This window comes from Odontesthes bonariensis, assembly GCF_027942865.1.
Source record: "Odontesthes bonariensis isolate fOdoBon6 chromosome 6 unlocalized genomic scaffold, fOdoBon6.hap1 SUPER_6_unloc_2, whole genome shotgun sequence".
Taxonomy (NCBI): Eukaryota; Metazoa; Chordata; class Actinopteri; order Atheriniformes; family Atherinopsidae; genus Odontesthes; species Odontesthes bonariensis.
This window is the reverse complement of record NW_027457366.1, coordinates 282776-305130: the sequence shown is the minus strand read 5'-3', so window position 1 is coordinate 305130 and position 22355 is coordinate 282776. Positions and strand designations below refer to the sequence as shown.

Genomic DNA, 22355 nt, shown 5'->3' with positions numbered 1-22355 from the left:
CAGGGAATCGTTAAGAGAAAAAGCCTGATGATTTAAAACATCAAAGCAGCTGAAGGAAAGAAAGGGAATCTTTGCAGAGTAAACCTGCCTGAATGTCTGAAGCTGAAGCTACAGCTCTGCAGTCCCGGACTCACAAAACCCTGATCAGGGATCTGTTGATGCTACTGCTACATGCTAAGTGAGGCCGATCAGCGACGTCACGTTACGTTGCATCTTGGGTAGTTTGAATATGAGTAGTAACCTCATGATGCATACCCAACATTTCGGAGAATCTAGTATTATATATAATATTTTGATATACAATCATTGTAAATATTAATCATTTCTTTTTGAGCTACTTGACTCATTTAAATTTCCCCCATTGGGGGATGGATAAAGTATTTTTCTATTCTAGAAGACACAGACGCAGACAGGCTTCTCGACCCACCCGTAGGGCCTCTGGTCAAAATCAAATCAAACTTTATTTATAAAGCACTTTTCATACATTAACATGTAGCACAAAGTGCTATACATGTTTAAAAGCAGGTTTGAAAAAAAAGACACCTTATTTCCTTATTTTGAATATCTGTCCAATATCCAATATCAAACCAACTTCACCACGGTCTTCAGCAGCAGCTGCAGCAGCAACATTTCCGGAAAGGTACTGGCTTGATTAAATTCATTCTGGACTCTATATTCGACCACATGAAGACCTCGGGACACTTCGGTTTGGCTTTAGGGACCCTCTACTCACTACCACGTAAGTGTTATGTTGTTTGAAGCTGTAGAAGAGGTATAAAAATAGCGTTTTGTAGCGGTGACATGATGGGCCTCTCTCACTTCCAGGCTAACGACTTTTGGCTAAAAACGGTCAAATCGAAATTCTCAGAACACATCCGAATGACATGATTTTGATGTCAACTCAACATATGTACTCCCAACATCCCGTAAATGGATCTAAAGTGCATTTTACTCCGGATTATCCCTTTAATCAACTGAAGTTCAGCCTTCCTCCTTGCACAATAATGTGGCCCAAAGATGAACAGGCTGGAGGAGAAACCCTCACTTAACCCCTGAAACCACCTCTGCAGCTGTCTGAACAGCACCTCCAGTCTGGGACATTGGACAAAGAGGTGGTAGACTGTCTCTGACCGAGGGCAGAACGGACAGCCATCCCCTGTGCCAGGATCGAGGTGCACCAGATACCTGTTTGTAGCTATGGCCCCATGTACGATCCTCCATTGGATGTCTCCTGTCCGTTCTGCCCTCAGTCAGAGACAGTCTACCACCTCTTTGTCCAATGTCCCAGACTGGAAAAATTAGAGGACAAATTTGTTGCTCTCGTTTATTTTGTTATAAGGTTAGTAGATGTGCAATGTTCAGTTGTCAGAAATGAAAGGCTAGCCTAATCTTTTGTCATATTTGGCTGTGATCACTTTTTTGTAGCCTATCATAATTTATATAGCCTATGACGTTCTCCCAAACAACCAGCTGTTGTAGTTTCACTTAACTAAAATAAATGCAGTCTACTACCTACAATGGGTGTATAAAAAGCGGAAAATATGTTTGATATTAAAGTAGCACGCTACTTTTATTTTGGCGTTACTTCCGCTTCCGGTCTGCCCGCCGTCATGTTCGAATGTAAGAAACGAAAAATGAAAAAAGTAATTCCCAAAAACCAAATTTTGTCCGTTATTTGATTTTGGTTTTTCGTTTTTTTAGGAAGACAGAAAAATCCATTTTTGGTTTAAAACGAAAAATGGAAAAAGGACACCTATTTCCGTTTTTTCATTTTTCGTTTTGACAGAAAAACGGATTATACTTTGGTACCCGGACCCGACAGCCAATCAGAGTAGCTTGAAGACCTTTGATCCTGCGACAGCCAATCAGATCAGCCTGAAGACCTTTGATCCTGCGACAGCCAATCAGAGCAGCCTGAAGACGTTAGATCCTGCGACAGCCAATCAGAGCAGCCTGAAGACCTTTGATCCTGCGACAGCCAATCAGAGCAGCCTGAAGATGTTTGATCCTGCGACAGCCAATCAGAGCAGCCTGAAGACCTTTGATCCTGCGACAGCCAATCAGAGCAGCCTGAAGACCTTTGATCCTGCGACAGCCAATCAGAGAAGCCTGAAGACGTTCGATCCTGCGACAGCCAATCAGAGCAGCCTGAAGACGTTTGATTCTGCAACAGCCAATCACATGATGACGTGATTAGTTAACTGAAAATATTTTCTTTTTTGGTTCATAATTGTTAATGGTTTCTTTTTGTGGTTATTCTGTTAGTTAGTTAGTTAAGTTAGTTATAGTTATGAAAGGTAATGTTTGAATTGCTTTTTTGTTTAAAACGAAAAATGGAAAAAGGACACCTATTTCCGTTTTTTCATTTTTTCGTTTTGACAGAAAAACGGATTATACTTTGGTATCCGGACCCGACAGCCAATCAGAGTAGCCTGAAGATGTTTGATCCTGCGACAGCCAATCAGAGCAGCCTGAAGACCTTTGATCCTGCGACAGCCAATCAGAGCAGCCTGAAGACCTTTGATCCTGCGACAGCCAATCAGAGCAGCCTGAAGACCTTTGATCCTGCGACAGCCAATCAGAGCAGCCTGAAGACCTTTAATCATGCGACAGCCAATCAGAGCAGCCTGAAGATGTTTGATCCTGCGACAGCCAATCAGAGCAGCCTGAAGATGTTTGATCCTGCGACAGCCAATCAGAGCAGCCTGAAGATGTTTGATTCTGCAACAGCCAATCACACGATGACGTGATTAGTTAACTGAAAATATTTTCTTGTTTGGTTCATAATTGTTAATGGTTTCTTTTTGTGGTTATTCTGTTAGTTAGTTAGTTAAGTTAGTTATAGTTATGAAAGGGAATGTTTGAATTGGTACCAGTGTGTGTGCGTGTTATATAGTTCTGTTGAGAATGTGTTTTGAATAAAGTGTTTGTTGTTGTTTGTACTATTTTTTTTACTGGGTACTCCTTTGGTTCCTGAGTTGTGCGTTTGGGTTCAAGTGCTAGTTCTATTAGTTAAACACAAGCCACACAGACATGAGTTGTTTCGTTTTAACACATTCAAACCATTAAAATGGTACTCCACTTTGTCTGCACACCTGGAACATTTTGGTTTCAAAGGAGCAAAATGCAAGGTCACATTACAGGGTCTGACATGTTCACTCTTAACTGTAGGCTATGTCAGGGTGTATTTTACTGTAATCTCCAGCAATCCTGACATGGGCCCAACACTGAGGAGGACCACCACATTGTCCAGATTGAACAATCTAGACACCAAACTGCTGAAGACCTTGTATTGAGAGCCCGCTGGGACTTTCACTGAGGCAGACAGGAAGAGGCTTCAGTGGGTAATCAAAGCAGTAGTATTAGCTAAATGAAGGAACAACATGAATAAGAAAAATCAGTGGAACTCTGTTATTTTATGTCAGGGACACTTTGTTTTGTCCATTCCTCAACATATTATTATTCCCAATCATACAAGGCTGTAAGACAAACATAATAAATCCCTGGAATAAGGGTGAAGCTTGTCCGCTGACATGTATACATACACATCCGCCATGAGCAAAGAGCAAAAGTTGGGGTAGTTTCGGGTATTACATGGTAAGAGTTATGCTGTAAGACTGGAGAAGGTGGGAATTGGCCAGGAGTTAGGCTACACTGGAAGTCCGGGCAAAGTAGGAAATAAGTGAATGGAATGTACACTCTAATACACAGTCAGTATTGTGAAGTGTTACCTAAAGTCCTCTGTCATTGTACAGAGACGCTATGATTTGCTTGTACAGCACCTAAAAAAAAACCTCACTGTTGTCTATATTCATAGACACACCCAGCCTCGCTTTCAATATAACACAAGCACTCACATTCTATAATTGCCATCAGCAAATTATATGAAAATAATATAAAACATCTTTTAAGAAGAAAAAAAAAGACGGTTGTTGCTCTCGTTTATTTTGTTATAAGGTTAGTAGATGTGCAATGTTCAGCTGTCAGAAATGAAAGGCTAGCCTAATCTTTTGTAATATTTGGTTGTGATCACTTTTTTGTAGCCTATCATAATTTATATAGCCTATGACGTTCTCCCAAACAACCAGCTGTTGTAGTTTCACTTAACTAAAATAAATGCAGTCTACTACCTACAATGGGTGTATAAAAAGCGGAAAATATGTTTGATATTAAATTAGCACGCTACTTTTATTTTGGCGTTACTTCCGCTTCCGGTCTGCCCGCCGTCATGTTCGAATGTAAGAAACGAAAAATGAAAAAAGTAATTCCCAAAAACCAAATTTTGTCCGTTATTTGATTTTGGTTTTTCGTTTTTTTAGGAAGACAGAAAAATCCATTTTTGGTTTAAAACGAAAAATGGAAAAAGGACACCTATTTCCGTTTTTTCATTTTTTCGTTTTGACAGAAAAACGGATTATACTTTGGTACCCGGACCCGACAGCCAATCAGAGTAGCCTGAAGACCTTTGATCCTGCGACAGCCAATAAGGGCAGACTGAAGACCTTTGATCCTGCGACAGCCAATCAGAGTAGCCTGAAGACCTTTGATCCTGCGACAGCCAATCAGATCAGCCTGAAGACCTTTGATCCTGCGACAGCCAATCGGGGCAGCCTGAAGACGTTAGATCCTGCGACAACCAATCAGAGCAGCCTGAAGACCTTTAATCCTGCGACAGCCAATCAGAGCAGCCTGAAGACCTTTAATCCTGCGACAGCCAATCAGAGCAGTCTGAAGATGTTTGATCCTGCGACAGCCAATCAGAGCAGCCTGAAGACCTTTGATCCTGCGACAGCCAATCAGAGTAGCCTGAAGACCTTTGATCCTGCGACAGCCAATCAGATCAGCCTGAAGACCTTTGATCCTGCGACAGCCAATCAGAGCAGCCTGAAGACGTTAGATCCTGCGACAGCCAATCAGAGCAACCTGAAGACCTTTCATTTTGCGACAGCCAATCAGATCAGCCTGAAGATGTTTGATCCTGCGACAGCCAATCAGAGCAGCCTGAAGATGTTTGATCCTGCGACAGCCAATCAGAGCAGCCTGAAGATGTTTGCTCCTGCGACAGCCAATCAGAGCAACCTGAAGACCTTTCATTCTGCGACAGCCAATCAGAGCAGCCTGAAGACCTTTCATTCTGCGACAGCCAATCAGAGCAGCCTGAAGACCTTTCATTCTGCGACCACCAATCAGAGCAGCCTGAAGATGTTTGATCCTGCGACAGCCAATCAGAGCAGCCTGAAGACCTTTGATCCTGCGACAGCCAATAAGGGCAGCCTGAAGACCTTTGATCCTGCGACAGCCAATAAGAGCAGCCTGAAGACCTTTGATCCTGCGACAGCCAATCAGAGCAGCCTGAAGACCTTTAATCCTGCGACAGCCAATCAGAGCAGCCTGAAGATGTTTGATCCTGCAACAGCCAATCAGAGCAGCCTGAAGACCTTTGATCCTGCGACAGCCAATCATAGCAGCCTGAAGACCTTTGATCCTGCGACAGCCAATAAGGGCAGCCTGAAGACCTTTGATCCTGCGACAGCCAATAAGAGCAGCCTGAAGACCTTTGATCCTGCGACAGCCAATCAGAGCAGCCTGAAGACCTTTAATCCTGCGACAGCCAATCAGAGCAGCCTGAAGATGTTTGATCCTGCAACAGCCAATCAGAGCAGCCTGAAGACCTTTGATCCTGCGACAGCCAATCATAGCAGCCTGAAGACCTTTGATCCTGCGACAGCCAATCAGAGCAGCCTGAAGACGTTTGATTCTGCAACAGCCAATCAGAGCAGCCTGAAGACGTTCGATCCTGCGACAGCCAATCAGAGCAGCCTGAAGACATTAGATTCTGCAACAGCCAATCACATGATGACGTGATTAGTTAACTGAAAATATTTTCTTTTTTGGTTCATAATTGTTAATGGTTTCTTTTTGTGGTTATTCTGTTAGTTAGTTAGTTAAGTTAGTTATAGTTATGAAAGGGAATGTTTGAATTGGTACCAGTGTGTGTGCGTGTTATATAGTTCTGTTGAGAATGTGTTTTGAATAAAGTGTTTGTTGTTGTTTGTACTATTTTGTTTACTGGGTACTCCTTTGGTTCCTGAGGTGTGCGTTTGGGTTCAAGTGCTAGTTCTATTAGTTAAACACATGCCACACAGACATGAGTTGTTTCGTTTTAACACATTCAAACCATTAAAATGGTACTCCACTTTGTCCGCACACCTGCAACATTTTGGTTTCAAAGGAGCAAAATGCAAGGTCACATTACAGGGTCTGACATGTTCACTCTTAACTGTAGGCTATGTCAGGGTGTATTTTACTGTAATCTCCAGCAATCCTGACATGGGCCCAACACTGAGGAGGACCAACACATTGTCCAGATTGAACAATCTAGACACCAAACTGCTGAAGACCTTGTATTGAGAGCCCGCTGGGACTTTCACTGAGGCAGACAGGAAGAGGCTTCAGTGGGTAATCAAAGCAGCAGTAGTATTAGCTAAATGAAGGAACAACATGAATAAGAAAAATCAGTGGAACTCTGTTATTTTATGTCAGAGACACTTTGTTTTGTCCATTTCTCAGCATATTCTTATTCCCAATCATACAAGGCTGTAAGACAAACATAATAAATCCCTGGAATAAGGGTGAAGCTTGTCCGCTGACATGTATACACACACATCCGCCATGAGCAAAGAGCAAAAGTTGGGGTAGTTTCGGGTATTACATGGTAAGAGTTATGCTGTAAGACTGGAGAAGGTGGGAATTGGCCAGGAGTTAGGCTACACTGGAAGTCCGGGCAAAGTAGGAAATAAGTGAACGGAATGTACATTCGAATACACAGTCAGTATTGTGAAGTGTTACCTAAAGGCCTCTGTCATTGTACAGAGATGCTATGATTTGCTTGTACAGCACCTAAAAAAAAACCTCACTGTTGTCTATATTCATAGACACACCAGGCCTCGCTTTCAATATAACACAAGCACTCACATTCTATAATTGCCATCAGCAAATTATATGAAAATAATATAAAACATCTTTTAAGAAGAAAAAAAAAGACGGTTGTTGCTCTCGTTTATTTTGTTATAAGGTTAGTAGATGTGCAATGTTCAGCTGTCAGAAATGAAAGGCTAGCCTAATCTTTTGTCATATTTGGCTGTGATCACTTTTTTGTAGCCTATCATAATTTATATATATATAAATTATGCAGTCCATCGCCTTAACCGCTCGGCCACCTCGTCCTCTCTCTTATAAGTTTGAACATAAAAATTTCCATCTTAAACTACAGCTGGTATAATTTTGATCTCAAAATTGGAGCCTCATTAGATACAATGGCCTTGCGTGCAGAGGATATGAATTTATCCTCCTTTCACAAAAATAGAATCATTATTATCTAAATGTGGTTTCATGTAGGAATGTTTGAGGTTATTTGATTTAAAATTGGGCGAAACAAAAGCAATTGCACTTAGGATAAGTCACATTTAAGGTTGGGGTTATTACAATCTCTTCAGAATATACCCAAATATGGAAGAAAAACTTTGTCAAATTATAAAGAGCTTGCTTTCCAGGCAAAATGTGGAGGGATTGATGTCCGCACTCCTCAGAAATCTTTTAGGTGCTCTTCTGGTGAGAGGTCTTAATGGTCATCTTATAAAGACAAACCAACTGTTTTAAAACGGAAAGAAAAAAGAATCTGCCAAACCATGAAACACTACAGATTTTCCATGTCTCACTGATCGAATGCAAGACTCTACTTGATACATTCAACCACTCTGAAAAACTCTGATAAAAACCAACAAGCTTCAGTTGTGAGATCTATTCGTTTTGATGTATCAAGGAATGGATCGTTTGGTCAGAAATGGTTCGTTAATTTGGAAGCTCTAAGAATACATCAACCGAAGGGGAATTAGCTCAAATGGTAGAGCGCTCGCTTCGCATGTGAGAGGTAGCGGGATAGAGGTAGAGGTAGACGCCCGCATTCTCCAGTTGTCTTTCCTTTGTTCTTGTGCTCTGTGGAGGAAATGATTAACAGCTGCACGTAGCAAAGGTGGGTGCAAACTGAAAGAAAGACAGATCTTTCACATTAGCCTGAGGTCACACTCAAAATTCTTCATGATAGATTCAATCGCCCAAATGAACTTTGTGTAGGCAAATAAAAATGTTGCGACAAAGTCATTGTTTGAAAAGCCTGCTTGTAAGAAGTGGAATAAGAATTAACAAACAATCCGAGAATGGGATTCGAACCCATGCATGCTTCTTTCTAAGTTAACTTTTAGCAACCCTGAGTCAACAAAGTTATCGTTGCCGGCAGGACTCGAATCTGCGCGGGGAGACCCCAATGGATTTCTAACCCATGGCCTTAACCTCTCGGCCACAACAACCACTTACTTGTGGACAGGTAATGAAATCCAACTCAACAACTTCATGGACTACATCAATAGCACTACCCCCTTTCTTAGGTTCACCAGCGAACATTCAGCCGACAAGATTCACTTCCTGGACTTGACGATTCTCAAAACCGCCAACGGAGACCTCGAAAGTACCATCTACAGAAAACCTCTTAGCAGGAATACGCTCCTTAGAGCAGATAGCCATCACCCCAAAAGACTGCTCAAAAACATCCCGATTGGACAATTCCTACGGCTAAAAAGAAACTGTACTACTGAAACTGAGTTTGACAGGAAAGCAGGGGAAATGACGCACCGCTTCCGTGAGCGCGGATATGCGGAGAATGACATTGCCTCAGCCTATCAGAGGGCTAGAACAACTGACAGATCAAGCCTCCTGTCAAAAACGAAGCGCGCCTCTGCACAAAGGCTCTGCTTTTCCACCGAATTCTCCAATTTGGGTGGGGAAGTAAAAAGCATCGTGCACAAACACTGGCATGTCCTACAGTCTGACCCTGCTTTAAAAGACATCTGCGCTGAACCCCCGCTAATCTCATTCAGGCGCCCTCGTTCCTTAAGAGACAGACTAGTACACACGACATCAACCACCACCCCCAAACAGCTGACGTGGTTGTCAACTCCACCTTTAGGGTTCTACAGATGTGGTCGCTGTACACATTGCTCCAACTCCTCCGACACAAAACACTTCTCTCATCCACACACGGGCAAACGCTTTAATATCAACAACTTCATTAATTGCAACACCACACACGTTGTCTACATTCTGAAATGCCCGTGTGGACTACTATATGTGGGCCAAACCAAACGCCCTCTCAAGTTGAGAATCGCTGAACACAAAGCTGCTATACGCAACAAAAACTTGGATTATGCGATAGCACGCCACTACATCCAGGCAAATCACGGCTCATGCGCATCTTTGAAATTCTGGGGAATTGAAAAAATCATACCTCCCCAAAGAGGAGGGGACCTAATCAAGATGCTATTAAAAAGGGAAGCATTTTGGATCTATACCCTCAATACTGTTGAGCCACATGGCCTAAATGAGGAACTATGCCTATCCAGTTTTCTCTGAGTCTGTCATGTATATATTTTTATTTTATTTTATTTTATTATGTTTTTTGCACTTTGGTTCATGGTGTTTTGGTTTTTATTCACAATGGAAATTGCAATTGATGAAGTTACCTATTCATGAGTGCCCTTACTGGACAATTGCTTGAGACCCACCCCTCACTACTAACCAATGCGTGAAAAGAAGGAGGGAATAATGTCTTTATATTCTATGCTTTGATACCAGTATGGTTTGACTCTGATGAAGACGCACGGCGTCGAAACGTTAGTCATGCTTGCACAATAAAATAACAGTAAAACGTATCCTGTGTGCTCCAGTCATCTTTGGCCCAGTCTCTCTGAAGTGGACCAGCCTGCTCTCCACTTACAGGTGTGTTCACCTTTGACATTCAACGTTTACAAATCATCATCTTCAAGAAGGACTTCAACTCCTGAGACAGACCTAAGTTATGGCGATCAAGAAAAAGCTTTTTTTTTTTGTTTGTTAGAAATGGTCAGTCTTCGAAATGGGTCAGAGGAAGGAGCTGTGTCTTCAGAGATCAATCTGTGCAGAAGTTCATGTGATCAACGACACGTCTGGCCTTTGTTTTGTTTAATCAAATGGTCAAAGGAACTTGTGCTTCTTTCCAGGTTAACTTTGAGCAACCCTGAATCAATAATGGAGCCTCTCCGTCGGTAGCCCATCGACGTCTCGTGACGGAGCCGCCGAGGAGCGTGAGCCACGGGGCCGAGCCTGGTCCTCCGCGGAGTCTCTGTGAGCCGGAGAACAGGAGAACAGAGGAGCTGTCCTCTGTCCTCCGGCCCACGCAGCCGCCGCGAGCACCAGGCTCGTCTAGTAGCCTATTAGTTAGCACTAGATGCTCAACTATGCAACTAATTTCTCTCTATGACTAAATGAATAGCTGCATGATGGTCAGAAGAGACAACTAAAGTCACTCTTAGTGTATGAACTCACCGTTGTCACTGTCCACTTGCTGTCACTAAACATGTTGCTCACGTGCACTGCGTCCCAGGCTCGTCTGTTAGCCAATTCGCTCTGTGAATAATTCGCTCTGTGCAAGACTCTACTCCCGTTCTACTTCCGCTCTCTCTCTGGAGTGTGTGATCCACTCCTTCCGGTGCTATCGCTAACTAGCTAGCAGTAGCCAGAAGTAATAGCTAGATAGATAGATCTCTCTCTCTCTCTCTCTCTGTCTCTCTCTCTCTCTCTGTCTCTCTCTCTCTCTCTCTGTCTCTCTCTCTCTCTCTGATATTTATAGTAGTAACTATGTACTGTGTGTAGATAACATTCAGGACAGTTGTCCTGTAGATACTTTAGATTTGTAGATTTTCAGCACCCTGAAAAGTACAAACTTTTCAGAACTAGAGGTAATGATTCAATCAGGTTTACACAGCTATACAAGCACAGTCTTGTTTGGTTGTGGTGGTGTTCATCTTTACAAATCTATACAAAACCTGAAGTGATAATGGTCACTAATGAAGGCTTACAACTGACCTGAGACCATACCTTTTGTACTGATTGAAATGAGAGCCCGAGTGTAAAAATCTATGTGGATTGTTGATATTGGATTATTGAATAAGTGTTGTTCAATATTTACTTAGTAAATTCTACATGTTGTAATGTCATCTCTGTGCGTTTTCATTTTAATTTCAAGTCAGGAAAAACCCAAAGCTAATGTAACGATGACAATGACACCAAGACTGTTTTTGAATTAAAGCTGCGGTCGGCAACTTTTTTTTAGTCATATTAGCTTGAACTGTCATGGGATTCTGGAAGTAGAATATTAAATAGGCTGTTTAGGAAAAATAACGAAATCTGTAGCTCCCTCTGAAGCCTGTAATCATGCTTGCAAAAATCGAGCGCTCCCGGCTGTTTTTAACCAATCACGTTAGGGTGGAGGAATCCTACCTGTCAATCACAGCTTGTGCACACGCTGCTGAGCGTGAGTCTGCCCCAGCTTGTGTGCGCTCACACTGGTGTGAACTCACGTGCACAACTTCGTCCACAGAGGGGGAGGGGTTTGGGGGGCGATTCGGAGCTTGTTAGAGGTTGGGGGAGGGACCTGGAAGTTGTATCAGTTCGAATTTTCCGACTTTAGACTCGCAATTTTGAAAACCTGCCGACTGCAGCTTTAATAATTTATTATTCCATATTCAAAAGATGCACACATCTCATTACAACAATGAACAATACAACCTCTACACTGGTAGAGATTTGCACAAACAAACAATAAAGATCAGTTCAGGTTTTGTATAGATTTCTAAAAATGAACAAGATCGAAAGAACTGATGGTTTGAACTGACTGAAAGAACTGATCATTTTAACTGACTGAAAGAACTGATCATTTTAACTGACTGAAAGAACTGATCATTTGAACTGACTGAAAGAACTGATCATTTGAACTGACTGAAAGAACTGATCATTTTAACTGACTGAAAGAACTGATCATTTGAACTGATTGAAAGAACTGATCATTTGAACTGACTGAAAGAACTGATGGTTTGAACTGATTGAAAGAACTGATCATTTGAACTGACTGAAAGAACTGCTGATTGAACTGATTGAAAGTGCTCCCAATTCATTGCTGAGTTGCCCATGCCTTCACTAACGGCCCATTCTGATAATTGACCAGGAAGCAGGTTACACTGAACAATTCGTCAATGTTCCCACATATAGACCGTGGTATCTCCTTGTGGAAGAGTTTGTTCTCTTTCACTCTCCTTATGCACCTCTCCACGTGCACTCTCAGCCATGCAATTGACTGCGTCTGTCTGACATCCTCTCGACTCATTTGTTGTTTGTTGCTGAGAAAGGCCGGCCGGTACACCTTACAAGGAGCAAGGTTGTCCACAACAAACCCTTTGTCCACCATGATGGCCATACCTGGCTTCAGCAGCTTTACAATCCCGGACTGCTTAAAGATCTGGGATCACTCATAGAGCCTGCATACAGTCCAGACACAAAGGTGACGGCACCGTGGGGTGCCATGCCAACCAAGACCATGAATGTAGTGTGAGACTTGTATGTGGAAAAAACCTCACTCTGAAGGAGCAGAGAGGAGGGCGTCTGACAAAATATCTCCGTACAATAAAGGACCGCCTGTGTGTCAGAAAAAGCTGCAAACTCAACTGGCAGGTGAGCTCTCACTGTCGCTGGAGGAATCCAAAGGCGCTGGCTTCCTAACAGGCAGTACAGGAAATGAGTCCATGTGGAGATGATTCCACTTGCAGCAGTGCGGTGAATGCTGAACCTCTCTGCAAGATCCCTGGGAGGAAAACCCACTGACAGGTACATCAGGAAAAGAAGAAACTCGTCAGTGGGTCTCAGTTTCTGTTGAGATATAAAAACAAAAGGCCTCTGTTTAGTTACCTTGACATTGACATTATTATTACAAAGCATAAATCAGAAAACTTTTGTTTTGTTTTGTTTTTGTTTTGTTCGTTTTCAGTAACGTTTTACATTATGCATTGCTGTTTGGTGTGTAATTTGTTTTTATGTGAAAGCAATAAAAAATATATGAACAAAAAAGGCCTACACCTTTTAATATCACATCACGTTACGTCATCACCTACCGATGCTGGGTGATGGACTGTGCTGCTGCTGGCAGAGACACTCTGAAAGCATAAAATAGGCATAAATGAGACTTTAAAAACTGTGTGCTATTTATACGCACTTTCATTAAGTGGACTAGTTAAAATAATTATGTAGAAAGCTGATAATAAGCTGCTTTATATGCTAAGTCATAGCTAGCTCTGAAGGCCCACAGGCACTGCTGGGATTTGAAACCAGGATCTCCTGTTTACAAGACAGGCACTTTGACCAACTAAGCCACAGCACCACATGGTTCATAAAACTGATGAAAGAATAAAGAGCAGGAACTGAATCCACCTCAGGAAGTGGTTTTTGTGATTTATTTCCAATATTCATGTAATCTCTGCATCCTCACTGGCACAGAGGTTTGCACAAGGTGCTTGAATTTTACTCACCCGAAGGAGTGTACTTTTGAAGTAAGGTGTATGTAGCATAGTCATACTTTTGGTAATCTAATGGAGGCACGTCACCAGGCACTTTTTACCGGGACACGTGCCTCTGTAAACATGCGTTGTGCCCCTGTAAAAATTCCCAAATACGTCCTTCAGACTACGCTACCACTGATATGTGCCAAGGAAGAATAACATAGGCACGATTTTCTCTATTTCAACCACGTAACCTACTTTAGCCAATGCCGCATAGGTCTACCAAAGAGTGAAGTGAGGAGGTTGTATTCGCAGGCATTGGGTGCGTCGCCTGATCAGCGAATGGACCGTGTGTGACACATAGCGCGCAATTTGGAAGTTAAGATGATATAACTTCTCAGACCATATAAGGAACTCTTAATTTAAGATTTTGACTTTTTATTTAGCAATATTTCCTCTTGTGGAAGTATTTATTGACTGTGCCACAGTGAGATTAAAACATGTTCAGTACCTGGACTGAAATATTGTTCATTATTTTGTATCTGTTGAAAGTTGTAACACTGTGCATACTGTGTTTTTTAGTAATATTGCCTCTTGTAAAAGGCTTACTTGATTATGTTTGATGAGCTACAGAAGGAGGAATTGAAAAGCTAAATGAATGAACTCAGGTGTTTTTATTTGCTTAGATAGCCTGTAGCTCTGTTACTGTGGTCACCCCACAGAAGTGCAGGAGAGGATATTCTGCTTTGACTCGTTTTGCTTGTTGTTTTTTAACGTTTGTCTAAATGACTTTTTAAGTACGTGTTGTTTTTCAGGCGCTTTGTCTTTCAGGCTTTTAGAAACTACAGTGATGTCATGTCCTCTGATGTCATGTTTCCACTGTGATGTCATGCAAAACTGTGAAGTCATAATCAGTGATGACATCACTTCTTGTGATGTCAGAAGCAGCGGTGCTCTGTTGTCAGTCAGCAGGCATCACGTGTGCTGTTTTGCTCTCTTTTTCAGCTTTCTGATCTGAACTGTAAATAATATGCAGCACATGTTCATAGAGCCCAGGCAATGGTGGCACACATGGGTTGTATGAATGCTGTATGAGATGTAAATGAAAACAGAAGCAGGGATCCTTTATATATATGTGATTAAAAATGGGACAGCAGAAACTGAACCTGAATGCATCACTGTCCAGGTCAGTAATAATGTATTTATTGTATGTTACGGTGCTCACAGCTGCTTTCTTCACGCCTCACCTGGAAGTATCTTTGAAGCTGTTTTGTATGTTGTCTACACTGACTGTGAAGCAAAAGCAACACAACAGCCACATCTGCAGCTTGTTCTCAGTGTTTACAGCGCAATCATTCAGCTGCTTTCATGCATCAACATAATACAGTAATAACAGTGCAGTCATGCTGGTTTCTATTAAGAGCTGCTTACAAGCAGAATGGGATTATTTCTACGTGTCAGCATACAGTGTATAACATGGATTCCAGTAAGAATCTGCCTTTGAAAGACAGAATCAACATGTAAATGATAAAGTGTCTTCCTGTGGATGTTCTCAGATATGAACAGTATGAACACTGTGATCCTTTCCCACATGTCCCAGTATGTCTGATTGTGTTCCAAGTGAGGGTCAGACTGGAGAAAGTGTCATGAAGCTGCCACCCTTAAAAACCCTTAAACAGGCAACGTGCACCAGGAGATACACACTCTTTAACATCCTGTAAGGGGTGTGCTGGGAGGTTTAGCTAATCAAGTTGGCATTTATCAAAAGTCTTGTCTGGTATTAGCATCTAGATCACATGATTTGGTTCAGGCTATCTTTCATCGTTTCGTCAGCCTGATCAGAAAACAAAATTGCCGCCAGTGGTGGAGAACCTGCTTCCTTGGGGGTAAGTAATCATATATTAGTCATACTTATTTTCAATCAAACAACAATTTAAATTCCTAATATTAATTAGGACATTTGTCTAAACATTCTGATGAAGAAAAAATGTTTCAACTGTGTTTGTGGTGCTACTTAGCAGCTTTTGAAATGTATGTATCCCCTGAGATACGTTGCCAGATTAGGGGTAGAAATTTGGTCAATGTGCATTATTCAAAATTTTGTTTTGGTCTGTTTGGGATTTTGGGAGATTGGGGAACGATGACAGTTAAGGCGGGAATAGCAATATTGTTGATAGTGATAATGGTCTCCCTATTGGGGTGTTGCATTATACCCATTCTGAGAAGGTGTTTGCTGCAAGTGATGTTCAAACAAACAGCGGAAGAAACCAGGAGGCAGATGACCATGCGAGACCAGGTCTGAGGACCAACGCATGGGAGAGCTGGTCAACGAATGAAGGTTATCAACGGACGGTTCACAAGATTCTTTCTTCGGGTGTGGAACCAAGTATGCTGAAGATCTCTTTGATTGGGAGTGACGTACTGGCGACCTCTCCTCCCAGAGTTAGCTTAGCAGTTCCAGACCCAGCCGGACGGATGTTCGGCCAGAAGCAGACGACTCCAGAGTACGGGAGATGGGACGGGACTGGAAGAGCGGCATTACATTGCATTTTATAACTATTGTTGTGTGATAATCCATATTTTTTTGTATTGTATTTGGTACAAAACTGTGATCAATTCATTTGATGGCGGTGTATTCATTCTATGTGTATTATCAATCAGAACTGATCACTGATATGTCCATTGCCAGTTGTGTTAGTCGACTGTTCGGAGTGCGACCTTGGTAAAGTGGTCGGTCGCCAAGTGGGGGGGGGCCGTAGGTGAGTTTTCCCAAAATAAGAACATGAGTTACGAAAGTAGCGGCCGGTGGGTTTTTCGCTCCTATGCACTGCGAACAGTGGACGAGTGTGATGGCAATGTTAAAATTTGTATTGTTGTTGAAATCAGTATCGTTTAATTTCATCATTTAATGATTTAATGTGATTCGGGTACATATATATATTCATTTTCATTTATTCAATATGTTCCCTTTGACTTAGAATGTAGAATTATTGGAATAATTTAGGACTTCAACTCCTAAGACAGACCTAAGTTATGGCGATCAAGAAAAAGCTTATCTTTTGTTTGTTAGAAATGGTCAGTCTTCGAAATGGGTCAGAGGAAGGAGTTGTGTCTTCAGAGATCAATCTATGCAATAATTCATACGATCAACGACACGTCTGGCCTTTGTTTTATTTCATCAAATGGTCAAAGGAACTTGTGCTTCTTTCCTGGTTGACTTTTCGCAACCCTGGGTCAATATAGTTATTGTTGTCCGCAGGACTCGAACCTGCGTGGGGAGACCCCAATGGATTTCTAATCCATTGCCTTAACCTCTCGGCCAAAAATGGGGCAAAAGGGACAGCTCGGCGAGGGGAGAGAAAAAAAAAGAGAGGAAAAGGGGGGGAAAGAGAGAGAAAGAAAAGGAGGAAAAATGAGGAGAATGTACACTGTATATATTTTTTATCTACTCTTCTATCTTCTCAACATTGTTTACACACAGTTCTGCACTTATTGCAAGGTTTATCATCACTTTAAGTGTCATGTCTCTGGCGGGATACGAACCGGTGCTGTGGCAATATCACTTGCATCTTAGCTTGCTCTCTCGTCTCGCAATGTATTTTGGGTAACGTAGTCATTTTTAACACAGTAACTCTTTTTCCATACAAATCACCAAAGTAATAACCCTGTTATTATGCAATTACGCACATGAATGCATTAAATATGATGAAATGAATATGATATAATATTCAAATAATTAACTCAAATTGCCATGTGCTACATTTGAAATTAAAACAGTACTAACAGTCTATAACTGTAAATGTAAATAAGTCCCACATCATGTTTCCCCTCCTTCTTTATTGTAATCTCAATTATTTGATAGACTACATCTGTGCAGCACAAATGAATAAAACAAATTCCAAATTGAGCAGCAAAGAGTGTTGTGTTTTGTGAATAAATGTAAATGATTCTGGCTTTGGTTTTCACAATCACATTCAGTGGATGACACTCACTGTCCTGTTATTCAAGAGGAAATTAAATAAAAACATGAAGGCTGTTGTTGGCAAAAATTATTAACTTTAATTTAACATACACTATATACATATCGTTCAGGAGGTCAGGAGTGCATTAAGTATGTACATGCCCGTCCCTCCTGTCTCACTGAAACCGAACCGAACAGAACAGAACTATTGGCACACACACACACACACACACACACAGCAGCTCCCACACTGTGCACCTCAGCTCTGGCCCTGTCATATATCCACGCCAACAGACAGAGAGACGGACCGGAACAACCCAGAGACAGACAGACAAACACCAGAGAGAGACAAGTAATGGTGACTAAAGGCCTCCACTCTTCCTCCAGCCATCCAGGGTCTGTCCTGACTCTGGACAGTACCACCGCCCCTTTAGCTGGGTGTGTCCAGTCTGTTTGTTTTTGTCCTGGCCACACACTTTGCAGGTGTAGTGGTATGTCTCCTTTTTCTGCCTCTTCCGTGGCTGTTCCCCCCCTGCCATTCGCTCCTCATCCTCCTGGGCAGCTTTGTTCAGCCTCCAGGCAGGTTGCCTTGGCTGGGCACCTGGAAGGCACTCTGGAGGAGCTTGTGGTTGAGGAGCCTGAGAAAAAGCAGGAGCATGTGTAGATTGTAAGTGGAGAAATGAGGGAGCATATGAAAAGGGAGCTTGCTCTTGTTTCTAATATGTGAGCCATGCTGATTTTACATTCATTTATCTTATTAAAATGTGACCAGATTTACTTCAGTTAAATATTGTGCTTTAGAGTAAGGTGTTACAGAAAGTGTTATTGACCTCTGTGACGAGGGGTCCGGGTTCAGCGTCACCCATCACAGCACTCGGAGGATCACCAGCCCCTATTGCAGCTGACTGGCCCACAATGTCAGGCGTGCTGATGGTGTCATCCGGCTCCCCCTCCTCCTCCTCCTCCTCAGGCACCTGCGAGGGGACTTCAGGGACCTGCGATGGAGCCAGGAGGTCACCTCTGTTGGTCTGGGCCAATAAATATTCCACTCCTATGCGCTCGCCTGTAACCAGTATAAACACAAAGATGAAGAAAGGACATGCATACACATCCATCTCCTCCATGAGTAGCACAATCATCACACAACAGAAATGCATGTCCTCTGAGTAGGGGGCAGCCTAAGGAAGAGAGGAGGAGGGGATGGAATACTCTGGTCAATCAGTGTTGCTTAGTTTGTCCTGTCTCTGTGTCTCCTCTCCTTGTCTCTGTGTCTCCTCTCCCTGTCTCTGTGTCTCCTCTCCCTGCCTCTGTGTCTCCTCTCCCTGCCTCTGTGTCTCCTCTCCCTGCCTCTGTGTCTCCTCTCCTTGTCTCTGTGTCTCCTCTCCCTGGCTCTGTGTCTCCTCTCCCTGCCTCAGTGTCTCCTCTCCCTGGCTCTGTGTCTCCTCTCCTTGTCTCTTTGTCTACTCTCCCTGCCTCTGTGTCTCCCCTCTCTCTGTCTCTGCGCCGACTTGGACTCGACCTGCCTCCATCTGAACCTCTGCTGCCTTACTGGAGCTGGGGACTGATGACAGATTTGCTGGCTGGGGGGGGTATTGCTACATGCAACTAAGAATCCTACACTCACAGTTTTCTCCAGAATTGTGCAGATATATATTGTTCAATAAATAAATTCACATGCTGCAGTGACTTATCAAGACTTAGAAAATCATTTCACTTACCTTGTGGAACCCACAGGAGCACAGAAGGCTTCTCCTGAACAGATCCTTTGTGTGGTTCTGCAGGGGACAAGCATTTTATTTTCTCCAGGGCTCTTTTCCACTTCTTGGCCCCTGGACGTTTGCCAGTAGAGAAGTGGTACTGGCCCTGGGCATATTTTACACAGATGTCCCTCCAGTATAGCATCAGGTTTCCCTCTCTTAGTCATCTGCAAACATTAATAAAACAGGTTAAAGTAAAGCTAGGCTATGTGTACAGACAGAGTGGAGGAAATTATACATGTATGTATGTATATACAGGATGTATGTATGTATGTATGTATGTATGTATGTATGTACGTATGTATGTATGTATGTACGTATGTATGTATGTATGTACGTATGTATGTATGTATGTATGAATGAATATATAGTATGTATGTATGTATGTATAAAGGCATGTTTTGCATTACTGTTTTATTATTGTTGTGAAGCACTTTGTAAATGTATGTTTTAAAATGTGCTATATAATGAAATAATAATTATTATTAAGCATGTTCAAAACATCTGGACACATCTGTCTGCTCTGCTCAAACACATAACCAGACTCCATTAACGGAGAAGAGAAACCACCATAGATTGCCGATAAATTACTGTTCCACTGAAGGACAATGAAACTTGGCACCATTCTTTCACATCTTAAGGCTTTCCCCTAGAAATCGGCAGCATTTATAGAGCAAATAAACAAACAAATAAGTTACTATTGGTCTTCTGATTCTGTCATATCACCATTATCCCCACCATCGCCACACAGCGCTATGTGTACAGCGACGTTATTACAGGCAGAAGCTCCGTTAGCAAAACAGCTACGTAACAAGAAAGTTGAAATACAAGTTGAATTACGCGCTAACAGGATGGTAAGATTACACCTTATATTGTTTTGTTACACGGTTTAACATTCGGCTTTGACATGGCGTTGCTTTTATGAGTATTAACAAAGTTTTCCAACCTTTAATTACACTTACTGCTCTGGTGTTAAGCGGTGCGATGAAAAAACATGGCCGATATTATAAAAAGATAACCCCGCCTTCTACATCACGTGACTTTGTTAGGATTTGTTAGGAGTTGTTCGGAATTGTGTTAGGACCTCGTTTGAAACTCTTTGATGTGTTAGGACCTTGGTTAGGACCTGTTAGGAAATGTAGCAATGTGTTCGGAAAACGTTAGGATATGTTCGGACCTCAGAGACAGTCCAGAAACTGGCGGGTACGGCCACCTCGTCCTCTCTATTGTAAGTTTGACCATAAAAAATTCTGTCTTACACTACAGCTGGTATAATTTTTATCTCAAAATTGGAGCCTCATTAGATACAATGGCCTCGTGTGCAGAGGATATGAATTTATCCTCCTTTCACAAAAATAGAATCATTATTATCTAAATGTGGTACCATGTAGGGATGTTTGAGGTTGTTTGATTTAAAATTGGGCGAAAGAAAAGCAGTTGCACTTAGGATAAGTCAAATTTAAGGTTGGGGTTATTACAATCTCTTCAGAATATACCCAAATATGGAAGACAAACTATGTCAAATTATAAAGGGCTTGCTTTCCAGGCAAAATGTGGAGGGATTGATGTCCGCACTCCTCAGAAATCTTTTAGGTGCTCTTCTGGTGAGAGGCTTTAATGATCATCTTATAAAGACAAACCAACTAATGTGCAAATTCAAATTTGTTTAAAATCGGAAAGAAAAAAGAATCTGCAAATCCATTAAAAACACTACAGATTTTCCATGTCTCACTGATCGAACGCAAGACTCTACTTGATACATTCAACCACTCTGAAAAACACTGAGAAAATCCAACAAGCTTCAGTTGTGAGATCTATTCGTTTTGATGTATCAAGGAATGGATCGTTTGGTCAGAAATGGTTCGTTAATTTGGAAGCGCTAAGAATTCAAAAATCAAAGAGGAATTAATCATCAGAGGCTTCACACAGGAGAGAAACCATAAAGCTGTGATCAGTGTGGGGCAGCTTTTACTCAATTACCTCATCTAAAGACACACCAACGTATTAACACAGCTTGGGCTGCTGCTGATTGGTTGGCACACACCTCTGTTTGGTTTTGGCTCCATGTTGCTGATCCTGGATCTGCTGAGATGTCCCAGGCCATTGTTGGCTTTGATCCTCATACATTTAACTTTGTCCTGAGAAAGGACAAGTTCCAAAAAGTCAAACAGGGACTACTTTTGCATTTGACGTAGCCAAACTGCATGCGCCTGGAGAAGCCAAAAGGCTTACAGCACCTGGTATTCCCAGTCGGTCTCCCATCCAAGTACTAACCAGGCCCGACCCTGCTTGGCTTCCGAGATCGGACGAGATCGGGCGTGTTCAGGGCGGTGTGGCCGTAAGCCACAGTCCCTGTGACAAATATATGTTATATAGGTGCTGGAACCATACGTTTCCCCTATTTTTACCAGAGAGCTGGCTTGAGAGGCTGCTGTTGAGCCTGCACGTTGACTTCCCTGATGTGATTGTTCTCTGCAGCTGAAAATGGGACTCTCAGATAACTGTCTGTCAAGCTCCTCTGTTCCCTGTGTGTAGTTTTGTGTCCGTTGTCATATAGAGAAACCAGGGAAGCTCAATCCCACGATATGCTCATAAACTGCGTCTTCTCTAAACAGTATAGTTCTATTTTAGAAGTCGGAATACAATAACAGAGTCTGTTTCAGAATCTATAAAAAGCTGGTTTGTGATACCATTGCTGGCTTACGGCCACACCACCCTGAACACGCCTGATCTCGTCCGATCTCAGAAGCCAAGCCGAGTCGGGCCTGGTTAGTACTTGGATGGGAGACCGCCTGGGAATACCAGGTGCTGTAAGCCTTTTGGCTTCTCCAGGCGCATGCAGTTTGGCTATGTCAAATGCAAAAGTAGTCCCTGTTTGACTTTTTGGAACTTGTCCTTTCTCAGGACAAAGTTAAATGTATGAGGATCAAAGCCAACAATGGCCTGGGACATCTCAGCAGATCCAGGATCAGCAACATGGAGACTGAGAGCCAAACAGAAACAGAGGTGTGTGCCAACCAATCAGCAGCAGCCCAAGCTGGTTAACTTCCTGGTGTCTGTGTGGCACACGGTGATGGTCAGATGTTACATGCAGGCCGCAGAGAGAAGAGAAAAAAGCTTACAGCACCTGGTATTCCCAAGCGGTCTCCCATCCAAGTACTAACCAGGCCCGACCCTGCTTGGCTTCTGAGATCGGATGTGTTCAGGGCAGTGTGTGCC

General features: G+C 42.5%; 3 non-coding genes across 3 annotated transcripts; 1 reads left to right on the top strand and 2 right to left on the bottom strand.

The window, feature by feature from the left end:
- Positions 1–13226: 13226 nt before the first annotated feature.
- Positions 13227–13300, bottom strand: trnat-ugu (transfer RNA threonine (anticodon UGU)). The gene has a single exon. It is a non-coding gene; the product is annotated as a tRNA-Thr (tRNA).
- Positions 13301–21361: 8061 nt separating this feature from the next.
- LOC142375822 (5S ribosomal RNA) lies at positions 21362–21480 on the bottom strand. The gene has a single exon (XR_012769050.1). It is a non-coding gene; the product is annotated as a 5S ribosomal RNA (ribosomal RNA).
- A 354-nt stretch (positions 21481–21834) lies between these two features.
- Positions 21835–21953, top strand: LOC142375823 (5S ribosomal RNA). The gene has a single exon (XR_012769051.1). It is a non-coding gene; the product is annotated as a 5S ribosomal RNA (ribosomal RNA).
- The last annotated feature ends 402 nt before the right edge of the window (positions 21954–22355 follow it).